The 21,373-nt window shown below is 33.0% G+C and overlaps 1 protein-coding gene and 1 pseudogene across 1 annotated transcript in view; one reads left to right on the forward strand and one right to left on the reverse strand.

Annotated features, from left to right (window-relative positions):
• The window catches only part of AGMO (alkylglycerol monooxygenase), a 299,173-nt gene that overhangs the window by 198,620 nt on the left and 79,180 nt on the right, over positions 1-21,373 (forward strand). The window lies entirely within an intron of this gene.
• Positions 16,578-21,373, reverse strand: part of LOC109444820 (small ribosomal subunit protein eS1 pseudogene) — a 47,676-nt pseudogene continuing 42,880 nt past the window's right edge.

Consider the following 21,373-nt stretch of genomic DNA (forward strand, 5'->3'; position numbering starts at 1 on the left):
TGATCACAGACTTGTCATTTCTCTCAATAGAGGACAGTCTGTTAAATGAAATCACTGTAACCACTGAAAGAGATAGATATGATCAAGATTAAGAATGAATGTTTGCTATGATTACTAGGTTCAGAAAAAAGAAAAAGAAAAATAGAGCTAGAATAATTTTAAGAGAATTGTTGATAATTCTAGAGTAGCCTTTACAGAAAAGATAGAGTGTTGAGAGTCAGGCACGAAAGTAAAGAGGTCTGTAGGTTTTGTGCTGGAGAATCTGTATTCAGGAAGTAAGACCCTAAAGAAAAGAAGGGATGTCTACTTTTAATTAATTTGCATTTTTCCAAGACATGACTGTCTAAATACACCTATTTCCTCCAACCCCTTCAGATTATATTGCCCATTTGTCAGTTTCTAAGTAATCAAATATAGCCAATTGTAAACATAATGAGGATTTTGCCATATAGATGCCTGGGCTCCATCTAGTGGCAGAAGGTAACTGCAGGTTTTTACCATTTTCCAAACAGCTTGTTTTTTCCCAAAAAATTTATTTAACAGAGTTTCCGTCTTGAGAATATCATAAGTTAAGTTTTACATTCTTTCTAAGAAACAGTAATAGCCAAGGTTTTAAACTTCAGTCCACCATTTTAGTTTGCACTACTCCTAATGAGAATATTTTATTTCCTCTGCTTTATAAAATTTGACCTAAACATTTATTGCAGTGAATACTCATTTATTATGTAAGTTTTATTCTTTTTTTTGTCATTCAAGAGGACAAACACAAATTGTAGATCAACCAAGCTAAGATGTCATCAGTTGCCTTATAGTTCAAATGTTTTAAAAAACAATAATGAAACTTATAAACAAAAATAATAATAGATAAATGAAACAAAAATAGGATTAAGAAAGTTACAATTGGATGAAAAACCTATGATAACTACTTAAAAGTGAGATGTGAAGTGATAAAGTACAATACTATATTTTCAGTTTAAGCATTTTACTTTTTACATGGTATTTCTATTAAAGTTTTGAATTTTTTTTATTCTAACTGTTAATTTTTAAATATATATTTAAAGGCCTGACAATTAAAGTATTGTCATTTGCCTGGGTGTACATACATGTCACTGTGTATGTGAATATGGGTCTGTGTGCACTGAATATTTTAATCTTCATTAAAACAGTTTGTGAATTTTGTGAGGGAAGTTAGTTTAAAAAACAATCATCTTATAAGCTTTTTATAGTACATTTGAATCTGAGATGCCTTTAGAGTCTCATTTATTAAATTATAGGTAAAATTATTTATTAAATTTTACATATAAATGATTAAATATATAGCTGTTAATATGTATAATTATGTATATGTGTGAAAATATGTATTAGATAAAATGGATGTAATTTCCTCATTTGTAATGAGCAAAAGCACTGCAAGTTTAAAATGCATTTTAGTTTGGATATAAAATTTCAACATTACTGCATAAGATCAACTGTATATATCCAGTATACATTCCTCAAGGAGTTCATTTTTTTTTATTAAATACTTTATCTTTTAAAAGCAGTTTTATGTTCACAGCAAAATTGAGCAGGTATAGAGATTTGCATACACCTTCTGCCTTCACACATGCACAGCCTCCCCCGTCATCAACACTCCCCAGCAGAGTGGTACCTTTGTTACAACAGATGAACCCGCACAGACACATCATCATCACCCGAAGTTCTATGTTTACATTAGGGTTCACTCTTGATGTACACTCTAGGTTTGATATCATGGACTGTAGCACAAGTGATACCATTTTGGGCCTGGGGTTTTCTCTTTATAGAAGCATTGGATTAAAGTAGTTTTATTTTACATTTATAATTTATTGTCTTGACAATACATGTTAATATACACAGTAATTATGTATATATTTATTTTTAATACAAGAAAATAACTTTATAGAAAGCAACACTGTGGACAGTGTTACTAAAGATGTGTGCAGCGACCTTGAATTTTGAAGTTGCCTCAATCTGAGATGGTAGCAAGAAATATTCACTTTCGGGCACTTGTGTGCAGTTAAATGAATTTAAAACAAAGAAGCTCATATTTGGCAACATCTCGTGTCTGTGTTAAGAATATCTCCATTTTAAAATAAGTATAAAATCATGACAGTTTCTAGTTCAGTATTGGCGGGCTGTTTCCTTATTGCCTATTACAAAGCTGCTCTAAAGCCCAGAGCCTGGAGGCACATTTTTCCATATATAACACTTGGCTCTGGCCAAAGACACAGACTATGAGCTTAAGGGAGAGCCCTGAATGAATAATCTGTGAATCTCCAATTTATTTTGTATCTAAATATTATTAAAAATATGGAATACTTCAATGTCTTGCCTGGATATTTCAGCAGTATTCTGCAGCATGGAATCAGAAAGAGATGGATTGTTAAAACAAAACAAACAAAAAAACATAAAGTACAATCAATACAAGTTGTAAAACAAAACTCTAAAGATCAGTATAATTTTAACATCTCTTCTACCATCTCCATGTGAAATACTTACATTGTACAAGCTATATTTCTCTTCTCAGGATTTTTCTTATTCCCCTTGAAAGAAAGATAATGGGATTACTCCCATGCTAGCTACTTTTTTCCATCTACTTTCCTCCAATTCTTTCATATCAAAGAATTTTAAAAATGCACATATAGAAATAAACAATTTTTGAACAATCAGAATTAGTTTGTCTCTCACTATTGGAACTTTTTTTGGGTAAATGGACTCTCTCTGTTTGTAGAGATTATTCGATAAATAAATTATCTTGTTTTTATTTATACTATAAATAATAAGATCATTCATTCTCTATTGTCCTTTTATAATGGAAATTGAAAAAAAATTCTTATTACTCCAAAGACTGCATTATTCTGTAAGTATGTTTATTTAAACATTAGGTATGTCTAATCTCTGTCTTTCAATTGTTCTTTATTCACACTGGTGATCTTTACAGTTGTGTATATATGAACTACTGATTCCTTTATACATAAAAAAAATAATATATGTATGAATCAGAACTTATCAGTCTTGGTAACTTGTGCTTTTATTCTCTTCACCCCTTATTGGCTCATTCCCTCCCAATTGTTATGGCATCTGTCTGCCTTTTTTCCGTCAAGATACTTAAAGTCTATTTGATTTTTCAAGTGATGTCTGATATGATGTATAATTTGATATCTAATTTTTTATTACTCATATGTTTTTATTTAATAAGGAGGTACTTTTTCCTGTAGTAATCAGAATCTTTGTTTAAAAGTTTAATCTATTTTGCTTAGTTTATTTCCATTTTCATTGTCTTTAATTCTAGATAAACAGTAGGAAAAGAAAATTATTAAATGGAACCTTAATTTTCATTGTCATAGCCCAAGATTTGGGGCTCTGAAAAGTCGGTCTGGTATGATGGTTAAAATAGAGAAAAATAGCTAGCTTACTAGCCTATGGAAAATAATAACCCCCCTACCCATAATTTTTAATTGAAGTAATAGAAAAAAATACTGAAAGAAAATATCAGGATACTTTTGTCATTCTTTTTCCTATTAAAATTTAAAGTTGATTTGTATTGGGTGGATATTGTCTTCTAAAGGTAGCAATGATGTGTATCTTTTCGAAATTTGTAGGTCTTGTATTGTAAAATGCAAAACTTTAAGCAAATTGTCTTATCCACAAATGTAAACTGAAGAGATGAGAATCTATCTGTTCCTTATATTTTTCGATTGCCTTCTGCCCTCCTCCCCCAAAGAGAACCCTCAAGAGTTGCAATCTTACAATTTGTTAATTCTGGATATATCTGTTCTTGTTTGGAGGTGATGACGTATTTATAAACATTTGTCACCAACAGATCCTCACTAGTGCTTAAAACAAGAATATATCCAACTCAGAAAGCTTTAGTGCCAGATGTGTTTGGAATTTGGTGTATTTTAGAGTTTTAAAAAGATGCATGTACCATGTATTTATTATGAAACACCCCTAAGGTGTCTGTGGCAGCACCCTTATTACAATGATAAATATTTTTGTAGCAAATTTGCTAGCAAAAAGCTTTTGTAGCAAATTCACCCTAAATTGTCCAAATGAAGAATAGAAATAGCCTTCTGTCCTTTCCAGTTAGGTACTATGGCCAAATGAAATAAGAAAAAAAAAAAAAAAAAAGAAGTTGGGTTTCAGAGCTTTTGAATTTCAGAATTACAGGTGAAAAAAGGTAAAATTGTACCAAAGAATCATCTCAGAGTTTTCTCCACCTCTCTTTCTCTGTGTATCTTTTGTCAGAACAGGGGCTTGGATTAAATGGGTGAGTGGATTTGTAGTGAGTCTCCTAGCAGAGCTATTTCAGACAATCTGCCTTCGCATGTAAAAATACAAATCATATAACATTTCACTTTCAATTGTTTTTAAAGACTAAAATAACGAGCTATATATAACCCAAATGTAACATATATTTGACAATTATCTTAAACACAGAAGTTTTCTTAACTTGATTTCCCTAATAAGAAAGGGAAAGCTTTTGTTTGTTTGGTTTTCTAATGTGGGAATTGTTATTTCTAATTCATTTATATTCATGCACTTAATAGGACATATATATGTGATATCTATCATATCCTTCAATAATGGTTGTCAGTTCATTTCCCAATAAAGACATGGAAAATAAGAATGTTGTGCTACTCTGAAAATGTAACCATTTAGGAAATAAATTCTCTCTAAGTTTAAATTGAATACTTCTTTTTATTATTTTCCAACTATGAAAATGCAATATGAACTTTTTAATGCACTATGGAGAGTTGGGAGATTTAAAGTCCTTTGTTTCTTTTCTATAAATTTAACCATAATTTATTTATAATATTCAGAAGCAAAATCTCTAATTAGTTATGGAACTAGTGTGAAAAGCCTTGGGAAAGAATCAAGAAATTAGAATTTTCATATAGAGAGGTAACTATGCTTTGGCTTCTCTCTGGCCACACAGAAGTTTGTGTATCTGGTTTTCTACCATTTCACTAGGATACATCTAGATTTAGAGTTCTTTTTATTCATCTTGCTTAGGATTCTTTGGGTTTCTTAAAATTATAAGTTGATGAATTTCATCAATTTAGGAAAGTCTTCCTTTTAATATCTTCAAACACTACTTCTGCCTCATTTTCTCCATCTTCTCAATATGAATATCTAAACATATTTATACACTTTAATATTGTATCTTTTTACCCTCCTTTCTGTCCCTTCTGTTTTCTTCTCCCATCTCCACTTCTGACCCCCCCCCCCCCCCCAGGCTTCATTCTGGATTGTGGTTTGTTTTTTGTTTTTATAAGTCTACATTCTACTCCATTTGATTTTGCTTCAAATATGTCTAATTTGTTCCAAAAGATGACCACTGAATTTTTAGTTTTGGTTTTTGTACTTTATAGTTCTATGATATCTAGATAGTTCTTTTTCCATTTCTTTATGTAACTTTACCATTTTCTGCCCCCAAAACAAAAGCTTGGCATATATCTCCTTTAAAATAATAAAGCTATACATCTATAATCTATGTCAAATAATTCCAATATCTTTGAGTGCCTGTGAGTCTGTTCTGTTGTCTATCATTTCTCTTGCTTCTCATTCATAGAATCTTCTCTCCTTATGTTCTGGCGATCTCTGAGTATGTGAAGGATATTAAGTTTAAGTTTAATTTATAGAAATTAGTTTGGGTCCTAAGATCATCTTACTTTACACCAAAGAGGATTTAAATTACCATTGCCACAATCCAGAACAATCCAGATAACCTTAATTAAACCTTGAGGCAGGAGATTTTTCTACATACATGGCTCAAAACAAACCTTCACGCCATACGGGACATGGTTAATTTGGTTTATACGCTCAATCCTAGGATGCATCCCTTGGGGCACCAGTCCAAATTCAATGGTGATTCACTAGTATCATTCTTTTAGAATACCCCAGATTTTCATATTGTTCCCCCAGCCTCTTGCACTTGGTAAGTTTTGTGAGAATGAAGGAGTCCTGAATGTTGGACTCACTTCTTTTGGATATCTGTTCTTTCCCGTTTCTTGTTCTGGTAATTCCACACTAGCATTCATTGATTTCCCTGAAAAATATTTTAAAATTATTTTGTTTCATTTTTTTAGTAGTCTCAGTAGCAGGGATTAGTTACCAAGATTGCTGTCCCTCAGAGAAGAAATCCCATGGAGAGACATAAACAGTCAATTTTTTTAAAAAAATAGAAGGAGTAAGAGGAGTTTAGAGGAGGAGAAGGCTAGTAGAGGCAAAGGAAGATGAAGGAAAAGACCCACTGAAAGATTTTTGACAATAATCAAGTACTGAAGTAGCAAGAAAGTGATCATGGAAGTGAAAGGGAGATAGAATGATTAGCATCATAAGAATGACTAACTAGGATGAGTGCTGAGAAAAGGGTCATCAAATTTGATAACTAGGGAAGTATTAGAGAATCTAATGTGGGCAGCTTTAAGAGGTCTGATTTTAGAGTTTTCAAAGTACTAGTTAGGTAAAAATCATATTTGTTAATTTATTTATGAAGTTGAGTAAAGGCAAGAAAATAAAAAGGGCTTTGAGACCAATATAGAATATAATTCCAATCCAAAAAATATTTTAATTAAATCATACCATGGTTAAATTATAATTCAATTTCTTTATGAACAGACCCCATAGATGGTGCTTACCAGACAGATACTCTATAATAGCAAGACATATATGAGAAATTTATGTTAAAATTGAAAAAAAAATGATAGAATTAGATCTTCCATATTTTTCTTAATCTTATAATATTTAATTTCTATGAACCCAAAAATTATCTTTTGATACTGGCTTGTGAACTCATCTGAGGCAATCATATCAGCTTGTTGGAACATGTGGACTAGGATTTCAAGATGAGCCAAAAGGTATTTTTATCCTTAAACTGACCTATTTTTATATAATACCATTTTGAGAGAAACACTCTATCCAAGGGTCTGTCTTTTATCAGAAGAAACCTGAACTTGATCACCATGTGTTAGAATAAATTTCACATGAGGCTAATTTTAAGACTTTGTGATCTCTTTGACATATCTATAATAAAGAATACAAACCTTTCTGATCCCTTCCAGTGGAAATTGTGCAATGCTGCCTTCCATTAAATACTACCATTGTCTTACTGGGTGGCAAATTTTCTTGTACTGCTTGCTATACCACATACTTTTATCAAATCACTTCTAACTTTGTGTTTGAAAATTAATGAATGAATGGAAGTCTTCTGGGATATTTTATTTTACTGTTAGCAGCTTTAATAATAATGTATTCGTGTTCACTCCAATTAAGTTTATAAGAGGATTTAACAGGTGTTTAAAATGTTAAGAAAGTTTAGACCAACCAATGATTTAGGAAGGTTCTCATATTACAAGATGATATTGTATCCAATAACTTGAGTAGAATTTGAACCTCTTTACCTATCCCCACTCCTGGCTTAATAAAAAAAAAGAAAGAAAGAAAGAAAGAAAACTGGATTACTCTATCATGATTTATTTTAGACTGCATTTATTTTTATGCCCCAACACTAAATATAAGCATCTGGTTTCATCTAGACATCTGTCAATGGTCAGGTTACAATTGGTTAAATAGTCTTTTACAGTGTCTTGGGATTATGGAATTGACTACACTTCAGGATCATAAATTTATACCTTTTATATGTTACATATAGTGCATATCGACAGTTCCGATCACATATAATCTTAACATAAAGGACAAAGATTCAAGTTAATACTGATGCTCAATATGTTGGACTATTTCTCTGATTTTTGTTGAACAATGACACAGAATTTAACAAAAAAAGAGTCAAATTACTATTTTGAAAGTCAGAGTCACAAGGAAGGTTCAGTTGACTGATGGGACAAAACAGAGTTGTAAACTGGAAGTGTTTTTTTGAGATATTTATAGTTCAATAACAATGCCACCTGTGGATATGCTTGATGCATTTAATTTTTCCTATGTCCATTTAGCAAAAAGCTAAAAATTCTCTTTATGTGAAGACAATTTTGTTTTACCACCAGGAAATTGGAGTGCCATTGGCATACAGTGAATTATGTATCTGTATACTGCCTAAAATAATAAAACAATTTCAGTGATATATAGTTAATAAACCTGTAAAGGAAACTGTTTTATTCAGTTATACAGAAATCTACTTTGAAACTGTTCTTTTCTCGGATTTTTTTGCTAAAAGTTATATTGCTATAATAATAAAGTTGAAGTGCAAATGTGCACGTTAGCCTATTAAAGCCTTCAACATGTCTTACATAAAAGAAAAAAAAAAAGTCTACTTCACTGAGACCATCTTTTCCTCGTTATCTCACTAATAAAATCATTTTTTATCAGAGTTGTTGGGAAAGGATGCAGTCTTATGCCCAGGCACTAGATCCCCATTAGGCCACATAACAATGGCTTTTGGGCCTGGAACACTTCTTTACCAAGATCTAAAGAGCCCACACAGTCTATGCAGGCCTTATCATCTTGCAACGGAATGCCTTTCTCTGTTTCAGACTTAGTGAGTACTCCAGTGTTCTCCTTAAGGCTGTGGTGTGTGTCAGTGTCCCTCAGACACACCCTCGGCTTTCGATATTTCAGATTCCAGGAAGGAGGAGGGGTCCTTCCACTGTAGGATGACAAGGGCATGCTAAGCCAGTTGCCCTATTTCTGCTGTCAAGAGAACCTACTAGTCATGGGGGAGGTGATGTACACTACTAGAGATGATCTTTCTCTGTCTCTTTATGTGTAAAAGCGGTGTTTCATTCAGTGTTTGACTGTTCTGTGTTTTCCTGGGAGACTCCTATGCCAAGAAGCATTGGACAGAAGTTTTTGGGCCTTTGTTCATGACAGGCATTGTCATGATCTTCTCTCTCCTCCATGGAGTTGGAATCCTCCCCTGGCACTGGTTACTGGTGCATGGTGTTCCACTCGACAATATTACCCCTAATAATATCAGTGGTCTACTCAACGCTATTACTCCTAATAATATCTCTCAAAGTTAATACTTCTGGCATATAATTTAGAAATTATTTTTCTAGATAGTTAACATTTCAGATATTAGGTCTTGTGTTTTAACATTTACTAAATTGCTTAATATAGTGAATTTGACCTTCAATTAAGAAATGTATGAAAAATTATGTAATGATCTTTTTTTTAAAATTAAAGTTTATTGGGGTGACAATTGTTAGCAAAGTTACATAGGTTTCAGGTGTACAGTTCTGTAATACATCATCTATATATCACATTGTGTGTTCACCACCCAGAGTCAGTTCTCTTTCCATCACCCTATATTTGATGAGGGTGATGATCTTTTTCACTCTATTTACTCTATGGAAATGGTTGAAGGCAATCATTCATTATGGTCCTCTTTATGAAGGAGACTTTTTTTTTTTATCTCAGTAACAGGAGGTATAGTTATGTAACTTGGCAGACTCATTTGTATCTCTCTTATGTATATTGATGCCTGTTATCTTTGTAACTAGATCTTATTTTTCTATTTGTGTTGGTTGCTAAATAGCTCAGAGTCAAATATGCCGTGCATATCCATGTTTTGCTCTTCTCTTCATTTTGACTTCAATTGTACTTTAAAAGATTTGCTGCATGTATTAGTTTTTTGTTTTGTTTTATTTTATTTTTTATTGCTGCTATAACAAACACCAAAATTGAGTGGCTTAAAAAAAACACAGATTTGTTGTGTCACAGCTCTGTATGTCAAAATTCTGAGTTGGCTCAGCTGGTTTCTCTCTGCTCCAAGTGTCACAAGGGCAAAATCAAGGTGACAGTCTGTTGGGTTCTCAGGAGGCTCTAGGAAAAATTTACTCTGTCCTCATTCAAGTTGTTCATGAAACTCAGAACCTTGTGGTTGTAGGACTGATGTGCCCATTTCCTCACTGGCTGTCAGCGAGGGGCTGCTGTTACATCCAGGAGGCCTCCCTCTAATCTGTGCGTTAGGATCCCTGCATCTCAGAAAGAGTGAGGACATATCAAATCCTTCTCATGCGTGGATTCTCTCTGACTTTCCCTTCTGCCCCATCTTCTTCTCCTCTTTTGCCTCTAGCCAGAGAAATATCAAAGCTTCTAAAGTCTCCGGTGGTTAGAGTGGGTCTACCACGGTAACTGAGAATGATCTTCCTATCTTAAGGTTCATGACGTTAATTGTAGTTGCAGAGTCCCTTTTGCCATGTACTGTAAGGTATTCGCTGGTTCCAGGGATTAGGGCACGGGCATATTTTGGGGATCATTACCCAATCTACCACATACAAAAATGTACAAAATGTACATTTTTGTATATTGTTTTTTATATCTCATAAACAAAATGTTAAGAATAAACCTAGAAGTAATTAATTAGATGATGTTCTAATGAATTGGAAAAAAGACAACCTCCAATTAATCTAGATGCGAGGAGAATATTGTTAAATTTTTGAAGGGTAAAATTTGCTTTAAAGTACAATGTAGTTATTTTCATTTTTTTAATTCCAGAGTTAGGCATATAAAACTAGCCTTTATAAGTGTTAAACATATATATTTACCAAAGGATTTTGGGGTTTTTTTGTTTTTGTTTTTTGTTTTTTGCCTATTTTTCTAAGTTACTGAACAAAATAAATGTCTGTCTATGAATTATATCATTATACTACTACAACCTTAATCTGTTTTTCCTTTTCTTTCTCTTTTGTTTTTGTGTTCATGAAGCAGCCGCTTTATTGCATCAACTTTAGTGTTTACCAGAAGCTTAAATCTTCTCACTCTCTATAACAGAGGCACATCTGCTAATAAAAATTACCTGTCCTTTTCAGGAAGCCTAGTGGTTGACATTCAGGGTTTTCGAGACATTTTCTGACAAAAGTAAGATAGATCTGGGCTCAAATGCTTACTAGTTTTAGGATATTTGAATATTATGTAAACCTACTGTTCTGTTTCCTCATTTGTAAAAAAAAATATTTATTAGTTAAAAGTTTAATGATAGTTACCTCACAGGACTGTGGGTAGTAACTGAATTATTTAGCACTATGTCTGGAATACAGTTAATAGAAAGTCAATGTGAGAGGACTTATTTTATTAATTCTATTAATATAGGACATCATGAGAAACATGCTTATATTGCTATGAAAGATGGCAAATCATAGAAAGGTTTTTCTCTGTCCACCTATCTTTTTTTTTAGCCCATAGGACATTGATCATAGCTATGTTATATAGTTTTAAAGGTTCATGTAGACATTTTCATTCATTTACATCATCTCCTTTTCTGTAATTTTTCTGCATCTCAGAACTTCTCAGATCACATTTGTTTTTCTGACAAAGTTCATTCCTTAGAATATCTTTCAGTGAGTGTTGGCTGGCAGTGAACTCTTTTGAAGGAAACTTGCCTTTTATTCTCCCCCTTTAAATATTTTCTTTTTGTCCATAATGTTTTATAATTTAAATGTGATGTATCTACGCTTAATGTTTTGTTTGTTTGTTTGTTTTTTATATATCATGCTTGGGATTCATCTGGCTTGTTACAGCTATGAAATTGTATTGTATACCAATCCTGAAACATCCTCAGCCTTTCACTTCTCAAATATTGCCTTTACCCAATTAGCTCTTTCTTTCATTTTGGAACTCTGATTAAATGTATGTTAGACCTTCTCACTCTATCTTCCATGCCTCTTAAGTTCTTAAGTTCTCTCTCTCTCTCTCTCTCTCTCTCTCTCTCTCTCTCTCTCTCTCTCTCTCTCTAACTTTTATCTATTTTCTTTATCCCAGAGTTTTATTTTGATAGAATTTTCTTAACAGTTCACATTTCTTCACATGCATCTAATCTGTCATTATAATCTGATGTTAAACCCATCCATTTCATTTAGAAATTTCATTACATATATATTTTTTATTACTGGAAGCTCTATTTTCTTAAAATGTATTCCTTCCGGTTTTTTATTTCCTGCAAATATTTTCAAATTTATCTTTTATTTCTTTAAATATGGCAAAAGGAGTGATTTTAAAATATATATCTGATAATTTCAACAGATCTGTTTCAACTTCCTAGTATTTGTTTTTGTTCTCACTCAGGATACTTTGTTTTCTTGTAAGCTTGATTATTCTTATTATATGTTGGTCACTGCCTTTAAAACATTATGTTTAGTGATTCATTAAGGCCTAAAATGAGGATAACTTCCTCCAGAGAGAATATGTGTTTGCATTGGCCAGGCAGCTGGAGGTTCTACTAGACAAGTTACTTGGTCCACATAAGTGATATAAACTTGGCTGCACATTTGAACTAGGGTTGGCTTTTGACTGCAACTTTTCGAGGACATTTTTGTTCTCACCTCTGCTCAGAGTCTAAGCAACTTTATCTCTAGTAGCCTGATGTTAAAAAGGTAGATAGGATCATTTGATGTTCCAGAATAATTTGGGAGGGTTTTCCTACCTTGCGTAGTTTCTGGATTTTCATTTATTTCCCCCTTCATCCAAGTGAGGATACCAAAAACTAAGTGTTATTTGATAGAGCACAGCTGTCCTCAGTCCAAAACTAGTTCTCATATTCTATGGGTTCATATTTTCCCTTGAATTTTTGTCTCTGTAATTCTCTTGTTAGCTCTTCAGTGCTTAAATACTTAAATTACATACACAGAGGGTTATATATATATATATATATATATATATATATATATATATATATGTTTCAACTTATATATATACACACACACATTTTAAGAAAGGAAAATATATTAAAATTGTAATATCCAATATATACCAATAACAAAAATGAATACAAGACACGTTTGACTTCTGCAATTACAAGAGGTGCTCAAAGTGGTTACCATCAGCATCCAGACACTTCTGATTATGGTGAACTACTACTTGAGCAACATTGACCAAAGTGTCCACTTGTATACATTGTTTTGGCACCCCTGGTATGTGTGTGTGTGTATATATATATATATATATATATATATATATATATGTAATATATGCATATATATATATAATTTTTTTAAAGTTCTAGCATTTTGTTCTCATTTTTAGTATTGGGATTGTTTCACACTTGTGGTAGGCAGAATAATGGCCCCCTAAATTATGTTCATGTTCTAAATCCCATAAACTGGGACTATGTTGTGTTATGTGACAAGGAGAAATTAATGTCAGAGGTGGAATTGATGTTTGCTAACCATCTGATAGGGACTTTAGTCTGAATTGTCTGGGTGGGCCCAGCGTAATCACAAGGTTTTTATAGGTGGGAGAGGGAGACTGGAGAGTCAGAGTGAGGTGATGTGGGAAGCACTCAACTGGTTATTACTGGCTTTGAAGATGGAAGAGGGCCTTGCGCCAAAGAATGTGGGCAGTGTCTAGAAGCTGGAAAAAGCAAGGAAATGATTCTCCCTTAGAGCCTCCAGAAAGGAAGGCAGCCCTGCCAACATACTTTAGTTTAGAGCAATAAGACCCATTTCAGACCTCTGACCTCCAGAACAGTAAAACGATGAATTTGTATTAATTTTCAGCTTCTAGATTTGTGGTAATTTATAACAGCAGCAATAGGAAAATAATATACTCTGTCTTATAAAAAATAGAAGTTCCCCATTGTTTCATAAAGAGTGTAGTTAAATATTAAAAATATCAAAATAACAATAGTGCTGTCCCCATAATTCTGGTAATTTTACACACTGAATGTGATTTACAACATTATAATAGTGAAAGAATATGATACTAAAGAGTGTATGGGCATTTTTGTCCGATCTAATTTGTTTTCATATTAGTGATTGATGTGCCCTAATCCTGATTGATTTGAAACTAAAAGACAGAAATATTACAAATGGTTACCAAATATGCTTATTCCTGGCAAAGTGATAGAAACTGAACTCTTAACTGACTCCCTTCCTCCAAAGTTATAGCTAAGAAAGGAATGGAAATTTTTGCTAAAAATATTATCTTGATATTTTTAGCAAATAAGAACTTAAATAACTACAGCTTTGATCATTGACTACATGAAAGTGTTTTTGTGTGTGTGAGAGGTTTTACATTTGTTTAAATAACATTACTGAATCAAATTATTCTTTAAATTAAAACCAAATTTGATCTATTTAAAGTGCCAAGTTACTCAGCCTTACTGCTATGTGTTTGCTCATAGCAGCTGCTAATCCTAAAAGGATTGGCACAGACCATGCAAGGAGCTTGTGGATAAGATGCTATGACAAACCATGATGAGCAAAGATTTCCTTCCAGACAGCATATGATATATATTTTTCATCATAAAATTTACATGAAGCTAAAGGAATATAGATGTATATAGTGTTAATTTGGAAACCTGCAAAAATGGAATTGGGAGAATTAGACTTCACTTCTACTGATCCTGGAGCCAGTATATTTTTCAGTGGCTAATGATATTTATTAAAAAGAATGATCATTGATTGAGTCAAGTCAGTTTGTCCTACTTGGCTTTTATTCAAATTATTTCTAAAAGGATAAGGAATAAATATGACAATAACTGAGGTTCTTCTCTCTCTAACACTCTATTTTAGGCAAGGTGTACACACGCAAACACACGCCTATATAGACATATATATGCACAAATAATATTATTATAGTATGTATAATATAGTAATAAATAAGGACGCTCCTGTAACATTCTGACTATATCTTTTAAACTAAAATTCAATAAAAACAACAACTTAGTTACATTGGCTAGATGAGTTCTTATGCTGGGGGAAGAGATGGATAAAGGTACATCTCATTGTGGCTAGGTCAATGAACTTCAAAGTTGCCTTAGTTTCCTCCAACCCATAAGGTTTATCTTATAAATCTTTTGATAGAGTTGAAAGTCATCACTATTACAGGGTGATGTTTAGAAAGTATAAAGAGTTTCCCTTCTGCTGATCATCTTTTACTGGTACCTACTCAAAAATTTGGAGATGTTCTCCTGTGGAAAAAATGTTGGCCCTGCTCATCTTGCTCGTCTGTGAAACAGCTCAGTAAGGATAATGATGATACTTCATAATGTGTGCCTGTAGTTGCAATTAACATGTTCCCCCAAAGGACTTTTAGCAGGGCTTGTCTTTCTATAATAGACCATGTCTCTTTTATACCAAGCATTTGGTTAATAATTGCTTAAAGGGGCTAATTCTGTCAGACTATTGCTTGATGTGGCTATTTCAACCAGTGATTTCAACCCAATACTTGGGATAATGGAATGTATAGTAAAGCTGCTTAATATGAAGAAATAGTAAGCTTGGTGAAGAAGAATAAGAAGCACAAATTTCTAGTTATAAAATTAATTAGTCACGGGGAGGTAATGTAGAACATCAGGAATACCTTCAGTAGTATCATAGTTACTTTGTATGGTGTCAGAAGGCTACTGGATTTATTGTGGTGGTCACTTCGTTAGGTAGATAAATGTTAAATAACAATGTTGTACATTTGAAATTAATATAATATTGTATAATAACTATTTTAATAGGAAGGAAAAATAAATAGTAAGATTTCAAGTTGTGAATTTAAGGCAAATCATTTGACCAACTACAAGTCATGATATTGAAGTCACACTTAAATTGAATTGGATTTTACTACACACTGACTGATAAACTTTGGATAAATTACTTAAATATTGCGATACATTGTTTCTTTATCCACAAAATGTAGAAAACATTGCCTGTTTAAAGAGTTATATGAAATGCTTTGTAAATTATAGAGCATATCATACTAGTAGTTGCATTCTCATGAAATGTAATATAATAATATGATTATCAACAGAAACAGGAATAGCAAAGGGCTTTGCTTAGCAGAAAAGTATTTATGCTTTTATTTGTTTAACATGTTGACCTATAATTTTGAAAGCTCGCTCTGATGAAAACGAATTTAAAGGCATAAACTTTGTCCATAAGCTTACAGTAAATTGATACATACAAATGAGGGAACAGTTACTGTGCATAGTGAACAACTCTATGACATGAGTAGAGATGGAGTGGATGCTGCAAGAGTATAGTAGAAGAAATGTCCAGTCTTGCTTGGTAAATCAGAAAGGGCTTCTCAAATGAGGTAAACTCAAAGACTTAAATAAGAAGCTTGAGAGTAAATTAAGCAGAAGAGGGGGAGAAGGACATATTTTTAAATAGAATGAAAAGCATGGGCAAAGTTACGGCAAGTTTTCAAAATTCATGGAGTAACAAATTGGACTGGCGATCACATGTGTGGCAAGTGAAAGGGATATGATTAGTAAGGGACATATATATATGGAATAAGCAGAATTTACTCGAGTTATGAGAATAGCTGAAATTCTTTAAATAATAAAGTAACATGAACAGATTCACTGATTTGCCAGATTTTTTTTGGCTGATTGTGGGTGATGGATGGAGAGCTGGAGGAAAGAAGTGAGGAAAAGGGCAAACAAGAATGGAGGCATGGGATCTTTTGGAGAAATTCTGGGTATTTAGAAAGTAAGGATAAATTTAAGTTGGGAACAAATGGCATTGACTACAGAGTGACTTAAGAGAGAACCCCTATCACACGTTTACGATTGGTCACGGATTGGGGATGAAGAAGAGAACAGCCTTACATAGTTTTAAAAAAAGAAATCACCAATGGGTGTTATTTGTCACTGTGAAAAGTCTGAATTATAAACAGATTCTTGGAGTGGGGTTCATACCCACAGCTTGTTCACCTTTAACACCTGCCTCATCCCCAGTAGCTTTTCCAGAACTGTTACCTTCACCATGAAGTACTATGAGTTTTCCCAGTTCAAATTTGAGCTTCTTCGGCATTTTGACTTTTCTCACAAAGATATCATGGAGCGAATAAATAGATCAGCAAGCCTTTTCTACGTCTTTTCCAACGCTATCTGGAATTAATTTATTGGCCACTTCTTTCAAGTCATTTGTCTACACCTCTTCGGTCATGATTTCCATCATCTTCTTCCGGATTTGGCAGACCTGTTGATGCTGAGCTTGAGAGGTCTTCCCAATCTGATTGCTGCAATTTTTAGTGAAACCAACACAGAATAGATGAAGCAACTAACCATCGGTAGTCTTGACATCAACATGAGCTTCAATCATGGTCTGCCATTTTTTGACCATGGAGAACATTTTGTCACATGTAAGATCCACGCCATGGAAATTAGTCAGGCAGTTTTTGCCCTGAACATCCTTGGTAATTAACTTGAATTTTCTAAATGGAATTTCATCATTCTGCAGATCAGCTAGGCTCACTTCAGAAACACAACCCTTGAGACCATCATGCAGTTTTGGTTCCTTGAGTTCTCATGACTAGTGTTTTCCCAATATTTCTTATATTGAACATAGCTGGTGCTTTCACATCCTACCAATTTTTCTTAGAAAATGGGTCAACCACTTTTTTTTCTGGCTCCCTTCTTGCCACCTTTCATAAAGTGCCTATCCTTGCCTACCGCCAGGGTGCTGCTTAGAGAGCCAAAAGGGCTTACAGAGTCTTTTAACTTTCTGAATTGGTGAGCTCATACGCTCATTGAGATAGGGACCTGGGAAAAGGCAAAGATTTGAAGGGAGAGATATTGAATTTATTTGCTGGCATCTTTATACTGTAGTACCTGTGAAATACCTGAGTGTCAGTTGCATGTCTGAAATTTAGGAAAGTAGGTCAAGCCTGGAGTTGTAGATTTGGGTGTCAGTTTGAAGGTGTAATTGCAACCATCTGCATAAAAAGCAATCAACTTAGGAAATGTTTTTATTATTCTTCACTTTGATGCCGTTATCTGATTAGGTAATTATAATGTCTCCTTCCTATAAGCTTCATAACAAAAAAGTCCCACATACATGAGTGATTTATTTTGAAATATCCACATTAGTTTTAAAACAAGTACATTGAAGTCATATTATGTTAGATTTTAAATTGATTTGTCCATCTAAGAAAACAAGTACTATATCAACCACTGCCACTCTCACTTTTAGATTAAGTATTTTGAATTACACTTATAAGTAATGATGTATGTCTGTTTTAACCTATCATGTAACAAAAATTGTTAATTCAAATTTTATTCCAAATAAATGGGTTTGGCTTGAAGACAAGTCATGTCAAACAAGAATTGCCACATGGTAGGGTCCCAGATCAAGCTGTCATGATGAAATACAAATTATGCCTTTATCTCTCATAAGACTATTAGCATCAGGTGACTAGACTAGACATTGGGATAGTGTAGTATCTGTATCTCATCACCATTACTGGTAGATTTGTTTTAGCAGTGGGAAGAATTATATATTATAAGTTGGAGATTATTGTATTTTTTCCATTTGGAGGAACTTCATCATTGGTTTTGTGGTTAAATAACTTCAAATGTAGACACTTATACTGCTTTTAACATCAAAACTCCCCGAGATTTGATGTGCCTTATGAATTTTATTTCTTATGATTGTAACTTATTCTTTTAGAAGTGATGAACTATTTTATATAAAGACTTCATTATCTTTGTTTTGATGATTATAACTTAATTAATAATATTTTATATACCAGATATATAAATTATGTTTCTCCACTAGCCCTTTCCAATGTAGCATACACACCACCCTAAAGTAGAAATCTTAGTTTGGGACATACTGTTCAGCATACAAGACCTAATACAATCTAAAATAGTAGATGAAAATTTAAATTGTGCTAATTCTAAACATTAAATCTAACCATTTGAAGCATTAGCAATCATTAACAGTGTCATAAATCATTTTAACTTTTGAGCAAGGTGACAAAAATTGCTATATTTTGTAATGCTATTTTTGCCATCATATTCTGTTATAAATAAATTTGGGCTCTAGGCCAAGGAGAACTTTGGAGAACTTTTAAGTTTGAAAGACTGTCTCACAGCTGGAAAGCACCCCAAAGTGGATTGATCACAGAAGAATATGTTTTTCATTATCCAGCTCTCTACCAAACTATTTCTTGTAGCTTGAAAATAATAAAGATTTTGTAAGCCTCAAGAGGTCTTTTTTGATCCATGAATGAAGTTACCCTGGATTCATATAACTAAAATCTGACTTTCTTTCAGCCATTGAAATTCAAAACCCTTCCATTTATTAGTGTGGAATAAGAAAATTCTTCCAAAAAATGTCAAAACTTTGTATTTTAATGAAGTCACTGTCAGGGCATATCAAAAGTTTTTATTCCATTTAAGGTGAGTACAATATAATGTGAAAGGAAATGTAGAGTGATTAATGTAAGTATGTTAATTAAAACAGAATATTAGAGGACATATTCTGGTAGACTTCAAATTATTTTTTAGTTTTCTTTTATCAAAAGTTATACTCTTATACTTATCACAAAAACTATTTTATTCATCTTACAGTGTTTAGAGTTCATGACTTTTTCAGAAAATAAGGTATATGACTTTGTTGTTGTTGCTTTAAAATTTATTATCCAGAATTTTAAGGCAAAAACAATCTTTAAAAGGGGACTTGTTCTTCTAGCCCATCCATGAATCCATAATGCCATTTTACCTATGATGTATTGTACATTCTTCGTACCTTTAGAGGAAACCATGTGTAATTTAATAATCTTCTATATGACTTCATTAGAACTACAGAGTCCATTTACAATAACACAGTGGAAAACTGACTGTATATAACTGTGGTAACCTAGTAATTTAGTAGCATAATCCAGATCATCATTCTAAATTCAAGATTACATTTATATCCAGGTCATACATATAGGAATGTAATTTTGAAGTGATTTTCCTCGTAGTTAAATTGGGAATTATTACTAAGCATTGTTTACTGTAACCATCTGAATCAAAGGAAATAACTTACAGAATCACAAGATTTAAAAAGTGACACAAAAACCCATCTTGCCAGGTCAAAAGAAATTGATGCAATATGTTGAACTTTGATCATTCATGTTTCACCAATGAGCCTAAACGCACAGAAAATACTTTACTCAAATTGCTTACAATAAGTGCCAATCCTCATTTTTTCATATCAAGGAGAGGATTTGGAAGAATATTAAGAATTTGCAGATAATCTTCTAGTCTTCTTTCAGACAATATTTTTTACTTCCTGTCCTATCAAACTTTTTTTGAAAACCAGATTTAACAGAATTCCGTTGTCCTTACCCCTGCCTGCCCTCTTGTGGAGAGCAGCAGAAGGATTAGAAGAAAAGGAAAAAGACACATGGCAGAATAGCCATGGTGAGATGATAAGTTCTTAAGATAGGTGCAACCACATGTCAGTAGATAATAATATTTAGTAGGAATTTGTATATTTCAAAATAATTCCCTATTTTTAATATTAAATTTATTTGCAACTACTGAATGTCAGCAGGCTCACTCTGCTTTAAGACTGTGGGAGGAAATCCCAGAGGAAAGAAAAATCAAGAGGAAATTGTTAACCCAATGTGCTTTCCTAGGTTTGACTAAACCATTGGCCAGAGTTGACTTTCTTATTAAATGTTGGGGCTTTGTGTAAGTGAAAGAGTAATAGTGCCTCATATTTTTATTAGAATATTTTTTGCAGGGATGGGAGATATATCACTTCCCAGTTATGTTTAACTTCATTAGTAGTTTCACATTCGTTCATGCAGGCAGCATCTCAAAAAATAAAAGTTTCTGTTTCTTTGGATCCATTGAAGTGTTAAAAAATCATGACCCAGTAAAAGTTCAGGCAGGGACTTTTGGAATAGATAAACATAATCCTTGACTCATAACTGATAACTGAATAAATAAGATTTTTATTATAAAATGACCCGGAAAAACTCAAATCCTTCAACTGTAAAATCTCCCTTACGTCTCCATAATAAAAGTGATGTGGCAAACACTAAGTAGCCACTATTTAACAATAACATAATTGAGAACTCGAAGTTGTTCAGCTTTCCTTATAGCGATAGATTTGAGATTGTACCCAAAATTTCTGTCCTTGTTTGGCCTTGTGCCTCAGTCAAACCCTTTCCCTCCACAGCTGTTTGCTGGGTGCATTCTTACTTAAATAATAGGGCTCTGTAGAGAAGACCTCAAGGGGATTGAGGGAATAGAGAGAAAGGGATGAAAGAGACTTTAAAAGATCAAACAAATGTTAGGAGATAAGGTCAAGACATTTAAGTTCCCTTTTATTGATATTATAATGTTGGGATTTTTCAGGTACTTTGATCAGAGAGCCTACTTATTTTATAGAATAAAGCAATTCTAAGGATACAGTCAAATGTTTCATAAGGGTCTTGATTTGGTGTTATTTTCTATAAAAGGACTAAAAGTTGAACTAACAGAAATTTATATTTTAGACTTGGGACTCTAGGAGTTCGTAGAAAATAATGTTAGCTATTTTGAGATAGTCCTGGGCCTGTTCTGTTCTGGGTAAATATCATTATTTTAATGATAAATAGAAGAGATTATCAGAAAAAGAATTGATCTCCACAGTTAAACAATTAGAAAGCTGTGTGTTTTTATCTATTTGCACATATAGAA

This window comes from Rhinolophus sinicus, chromosome 4 (genome assembly GCF_057876585.1).
Source record: "Rhinolophus sinicus isolate RSI-liver-muscle chromosome 4, RSI-T2T, whole genome shotgun sequence".
In the NCBI taxonomy this organism is placed as follows: domain Eukaryota; kingdom Metazoa; phylum Chordata; class Mammalia; order Chiroptera; family Rhinolophidae; genus Rhinolophus; species Rhinolophus sinicus.